We start from the raw sequence: 6953 nt of genomic DNA on the forward strand, positions 1-6953 counted from the left end.
CTAAAACCAGATAACCTTTTTTTAAACTTGCCTCAAACAGATTTTGCAAATTCTAAAGAATGCGGTGTTTAATAGAAACTCATCAGCACCTCTTTAAGACCGGAAAATGTTCTCCAGCGTTCTGTTCACCGTGATTTCTTAGATTTAGATATTATATTGTGAAATATTCATGCCAAGAAAGTGACTATTTATAAAATGCCATGGCACAGGAATCTCCGAGACTTGAACTTATTCAAAATTATTGGCGCTAAAAAAAGTAGAATAATGATCGGCCTCAATTCTCGAAAGCGAACTGCAATTTCATGAATTAACTTCTCTGTATTTCTGAATCTGTCACCCATCCACAAACAGTCCCATACATTGATATACAGGGGCCAGAGATGAAATTATCAGCATAGGCCATAATCTTGGCAATGTGCTGTGTTCAGGGAGAGATGATAATAATAATAATAATACTTTATTCATTTTAAAAATGGTACAACCATATTAAATGTCGTCAATCGTAATATTACTTAATATATAAACATAAGTTCTTAAATGTGATGAAGATTGTCACAAAAGAATTCATCCAATGAGTAAAGTGGGTGAGCAAGTAACCAGGTATATACCCTATTCTTGAAACTCTGGATACCATCTGATTTCAACTGAGTAGGCAGATAGTTATACAGTCGTATGTTCATATTGTGAAATGTGTTGTAAGTTGATGACAATCTACAATAAGTAGTATTTAGATTCGATTTACCTCTTGTGGAATAGTTATGGAGGTTGGATCTTAATTGGTAAGTTTCTAGATTAACTTTCACATGAATCAGAGCCTTAAAGATATACAAACAAAATACAGTCATGATTCTATACCTAATAAAAAAAGGTTTGCAGGAATCACGTGGTGGTATATTAGCAAGAGAGCGAATAGCTCTCTTTTGCAGTAGCAAAATTTGTTTAACATGAGGGGAATGACCCCATAACTCAACACCATAATTCAAATGACATTGAAAGAAGGCATGGTAAAGTGTTAAACGATGATATTCCAGACAAAGTAATTAAGTTTTCTATCCCCCCCAAATTTCTAAGCCCCTTGTGTATCTCTGTAACCTGTTTCTCTCTGAGTGTAATTTTCAGGTAGGTAATGGAGTCAAGCCAAATAAGTACGTGTAATTTTGAATATATAAAATTAGGAGAGAATATATGGACAACAAAACTGCATCAAATGTACGTTTCTTCACAATGCTGACAGGATTGTAGCAAACTCTGTGTTTCAATGACTTAAACAACGTTTTCTGCTAACTCTAACTGCTCATAGACTACTATTATGAAAACAAGAGGCCACAAGCAATCTTACATTTATGAACACATGTGAAGAAAGTAGCAGGCTCTTTATGGAAACAATTACTTAAATATTGACAAAAATAAAGGACATCCACATTCATTCTTTGTATATCATCGTATTTGTGGTTGAAAGAGAATGATTTCATTCACATGATTCGTATCGATGGAAAATGGCTTGCCGCACATTTGACATAGATCATAGTGATGCCCGATCACCACAGCAATCGCCCCAATGATTTTTAAAATGTAAGATGGGAAAGGCTGCCTCATAATAAACGCAGGAGCCCTAGGGAATGTGAAATGTACTCTAGTTCCTCACAAACTTCTGCAGTTCAGAATCTGCTAATTGATTTTGGGTCAAATTAGCCAGTCACCCAGGTCTGAAGCTAGTTTACAATATAAAGCCAAATGGTCTCCACCCAAGGCTAAACTTCTCTTGCTTGTCAACTTGGTTTTTTAAATTCCCAAGTAATTTGAAATTTCATACTAACTGCACACAACAATACTCGTTTCCTCACCTTCTTTTAGAGATTCCCAAGGGTATGGTCCTTTTCATTTGAACATAAAAATCTTCATATAGTCAGTAAAAACTGCACCATTCCGGTACTCAGAAATCAGCAGAAGGAAATTCCAGAGTCATTCCCAGGTAGCCAGCCTTTCCGGTCCAGTTCATGGCATTGCATTAAAGTCCACTTTATCGGCATGACTCCTTCATACCTTTCTTCCAGATTCATAATTTTTATTACATTTGATGTGGATAGTATCAGTTGCAGATTCAGTTTGCCACAGTACACTTCATCAAAAACTTTGGGAGTGTCGGTCACCAATGCTCCTACATATGCCTTGCTGTCCTTCCACCTCCTCCATCCCCTTTCCATGTCAAATATAGCACATTTCAGCCTTGAATAATATCAATATATGTGTAATTTAACCACAATAAATGCCATTAAAATGATTTGAATATCTTCAGTGAAGTGTACTAATTATTGAATACTATTAAGTACTATTATTTTGTACTATCAAGTGTACTAATATTTGCTCTAACAAATCCCTAAAGGAAGAGACATAACATAGAAGTAAAAATATGGTGGCATACACAAATGCTAAAATGCAAATGGATCCTTTCCTCACTTTTTGAAATCTCCATTGAAGAAAAAAGCCACATGTCTACTTTTCGGAGTACCTAGACATCCAAGTTTATAAAAGAATCTTCATATCCAAATCTCCCATTGTCATTAGGTGCTTGAAAAAAATATGTACATAAATTCAAGGGTTATTAAATTACAAGTTGTCAAATAAATGGTTTTCTTAAGTAATATTTATTTGCCAACACTTCATTGATATTCATATATACCTTATAAAATTTGCCTTTATAAAATATTAGGCTAGAAGAAATTTCATCTTAATTTTTTTCTTTAAAGCAACTCCAAAAACTTATGAACAATCTTAAACAATAGAGTTACATCCAATCACACAACTCATACTACTGAAAAGCCTTTGTTTTCAATTTTTTATTTTGATGTGAAAAAATACAAAATACCATTAAATAATATCACTGTAGAATTATTACTCCACAAGAGGTCATGCACAGCCTAAAATACTTCGATCCTTATTAACATTTTCATAACAATTCAGTCCACTCGAGGATTTTTCCAAAACAGAATTGCAGAAGCTGGATAAGAGAAAAACCCACTATCAGGCCTCTTTTTAACAGGTTCTGCAAACCACACTTCCTCAGGCAGACATTAAGAAATACCCATGGACACATTGCTGTTAACATTGTCTTAAAATGAAAACAAGTGAAAAGACTAATCTTACTTCACTATCAGATGCAATATTGATTTAATTTTCAAATATTTATACAAAAAGTGGACATCATTTTTTTCCTTGTAACATAATTAAATTACCTACCACTATTATGACTTAAATGTTGTAAATGTTTACATATGATAGCCTTTTCACTCTTCTCTGTCAACATAATATAATTCGATAATTTATTCGTTATAGCATTCACAATTCAATAAAAGTCCAATTCCAACTAATAAACTAAGGCACAAGGTATAAGGTTTTCTGAAGCTTATGATACCTTGTTGAATACTATTTGTCACTACACGATTATTAGGAAAATGCAACTTTTGAGTCATATAACAAAAAACATGCAAACAAGAGTTAAAATATATATGCATGGCAGAGTACGTAAAGAGCGACAGCTGGGTGAAAGGAGTCCAAAGGCAAATGGAGGAGTCAATGAAGACCGTGTCAAGTGGTTGACTATGCATGTGCAACTGGTATGATTACAGCTCTGCAACTTTCAATATTCATATAACTTGATAGGGGACTGCAGGAGAGTACTGAGGGGTGAAAAGTGGAGGACAATGATGAGGAAATACTACACCAACACCTCTTTATTCATAAGCACAGTGTCTACCAAGTAATTCTTCTGTTCATCTTTGATTTTCCATATGTTTTCTCATTTTTATATCAAAATGAAATTAGTATAAAAATAATGTTCGATAATACTCAAGCCTTAGAAATACTTTGGCACAAAAAGATAACTAGTTAGTTGTGCTACTTTTTTTATGTACTTTCCAGGTATTAGTTGATATTTTTTCACAACGGAATTAGTAAATGATACTTGAAAGTCTCAGTAGAAGTAAGGGGCTTACATTTGGATTAAGTGAACCTATTGCTACAAAAGTAAAAATGAAATACCTCCCATGCATGCAATGGTATTGAAAAATTTCGGTAATTTTACTAAAACAAATGTGACTAATATGATTTCCTCAAAAATTTAAATCCTCCATTACCATACATAGAGTCCGATTTTTGTACATTATATCAGATAGGTACTGCAAAAATATTTTTCAACGAAAATGCATTACAGCAGAAACTAAGTAATATTCACATAATAAATAAAAAATTGTGCTTCAATGCAAAATTATATACTGCGAAATGGTACGTAAATTTTAATTAATTTTCACCAAGGCAACAAGAGTGAGCTGAATTGGAATTGAATTTTTACTCATGTTACCAGTAACCCATAAATCATATAAGTTTTGATAATTATTCCCAACAATGTGGACTATTGAATTTAAGGACACTAGAAGGTGAATTCAAGTTCTAAGCGGAAAAGAAAATACTAGTTCATACTCCATTCCATACGACCGTTCTATTCATCAAAAGTTCTAAGGAGACATTTTTTCTGATAAACTACTCACACCAGAAAATGGAAACCTTTCTAACGTTTTAACATAATCTCCGAGCAGATAAACACATTTTTCACCCTACCAATGACAAGATTTCATGGCCATGGATAATGATTTTGTAGGTTTTTTTGCCTGCTGGGAAAACTGGCTGGTCCAGGCCTGAGGCTTGTTTCTTGGGTTTGCTGGCATATGGTCTTTTCAACGGTCACACACACACACAAATGCACATTTCTTGAATCCATAACACCATCAATGCAGGCCTCACTCAATTGAGGATGAATTTCAATGGTTTTTTTTCCATTGAAGAGAAATTGGATGATCAAACTATTCCTTTACACTAAGCAATGCCATTTTAAGCATTGAAAATACTCTTACTCTTGCAGCAGCCATACAAATCCTGTGCACGCAATGTTACAGCCATCAACTTCTTGTAATTATTAAGAGACTCGCATGTTTTCAACCAGAGCTTTATATCTACTCACAGTCCCAAGAAAAAAATTACACAGCCTTAGAACTTGAACACGTCTAGTAATTAATAATCATAATTCTTAGATGGCATTGTTGGTTAATACAGCAGAAATGTCTGCGCACCTCCATAGGAAGAGGAAAGAGAGGGTGTAATTAGCTGAAAAGAGAGCATTGCACAGCAGGTACGTACATGATGCTACCAAATGCCCATTCACAGTTTGCTCTTCAAATTATGATGGAATTAATAGTTCATACAAATACCTCGCTGATAATTTCAGGAAGAAATAGCCTACCTACACAGGTCTTCATAAATTAATTGAGCATATGCCAAATGTTTTTAGTAACTCATCATGAGACCTTTGCTTATTGAAACAAAATATCACTATTCATTCTGAGAATTACAAAAGATAAATACAAAGCATTAGAGTTCATTTTCATAGCAAATCAGTACAAATTTCCCATAATTTTCACGGTGATAACATGTTGATTAGCAATAAAAAGAGACCTTTCAGGCGTGATATGGTGGAATATCAACATTAATTAAAAATTGGCAATTAGCCACCAAATAAAATTTAATGCGACCGGTTTCAATGAAACTACATCATCGTCAGGTCTATGATGATGATGTAGTCACATTGAAACCCTTCGCATTAATATTTATTCGGTGGAAAATTGTCAATTCTTAATTAATGTTGATTAGCAAGTTTTGATTACACTTTGGTACCATAATTTCAGTCACGAAAACCAATTTATTAAAAGACTCATGCTGTGGAAAATTGTAAAATTCTAACCAAATTAATTTTTTTCAAATATATCCACAAATCATTGACATCAACTTTTAAATTTATACATCATATTAAATCAGAAAAAGGAATTTCTATGCTAAAAAATTTCCTTCCGCCAATACTTGACTCCTTAGATTGAAAGTCTTTGTTTAAGTTATTAGTTTATACCATAAACCATATAAGGGTAACAGTGGTATAAATTCATAACAACATAAAATGGATTACTATGGTGCAACTTAAAACAGGTCAACTGTTATCGCTATTTTACTTACTCTTCAACAAAACAAATGGTTTCTTATTGAGAGTACTCTTAATATATGAGGAAGAGAAAATATTATATTGTAACACATGAACAGAGTGTAACCATGTAGAAAGTTTGGAAATCCACTACATATTTACACTTTTCTGGAGATGTTTCAGGAATACACTTCCAACTCTCAGAATTCACTGCAATGCCCATGAATACACGAGGGGGAAGCAAACAATGACTATGTCGTGATATGCTTCCAAAGAGTAAGATTAAGAAGCCATCAGAATTGACTGAATGCACGTAATTGCTTCAAAGTTTCCCAACCAAACACCCAATTATCTCTTATTATTAAAGAATGGTGAGCCATCAAAGGTGCATCGATCACCTTTGATCACCTTGACTGCTATTCATCCATTATATAATCATAATTTTTATACATCACTGCATTCAGAATAAATTACATAAATAAAGAACTCAAGGATAATACATTAAGGTTTGTCATAAGAATTATTCTTGCATATTTACAACTTAAAAAATCTCTGTGGAGGAACAGTGTAAACTGTAAAAGGGCTCACGAAATTCAATTGATTACATTAGAGATTCATTATTGAACAATCTTTTTCCATAAGCATAAGTGTAAACAATTGTTATAAATAAATTAAATCATACTTAAAGCATTACAGAAGCTTGATGGACACAAGCCACTAAATACAAATTTAAATATGGCCATATCAATGGGAAAAGGGTAGGCATAATTGGTAAGTCATTCACGTGAAAATGCACTGCAAGGGATTTTTTCCTCTGGATTAAGCCACCACCTCTCTAGGACTCATCTCATCTCCACATAAAATCGCGCTCAGTGAAAGACAAAAACTTGTTACAGTTTTAACAACATGCAAAAAAAAAATATCGCCTACC

This window comes from Hetaerina americana, unplaced genomic scaffold (genome assembly GCF_022747635.1).
Source record: "Hetaerina americana unplaced genomic scaffold, ioHetAmer1.1.p SCAF_10, whole genome shotgun sequence".
Taxonomy (NCBI): Eukaryota; Metazoa; Arthropoda; class Insecta; order Odonata; family Calopterygidae; genus Hetaerina; species Hetaerina americana.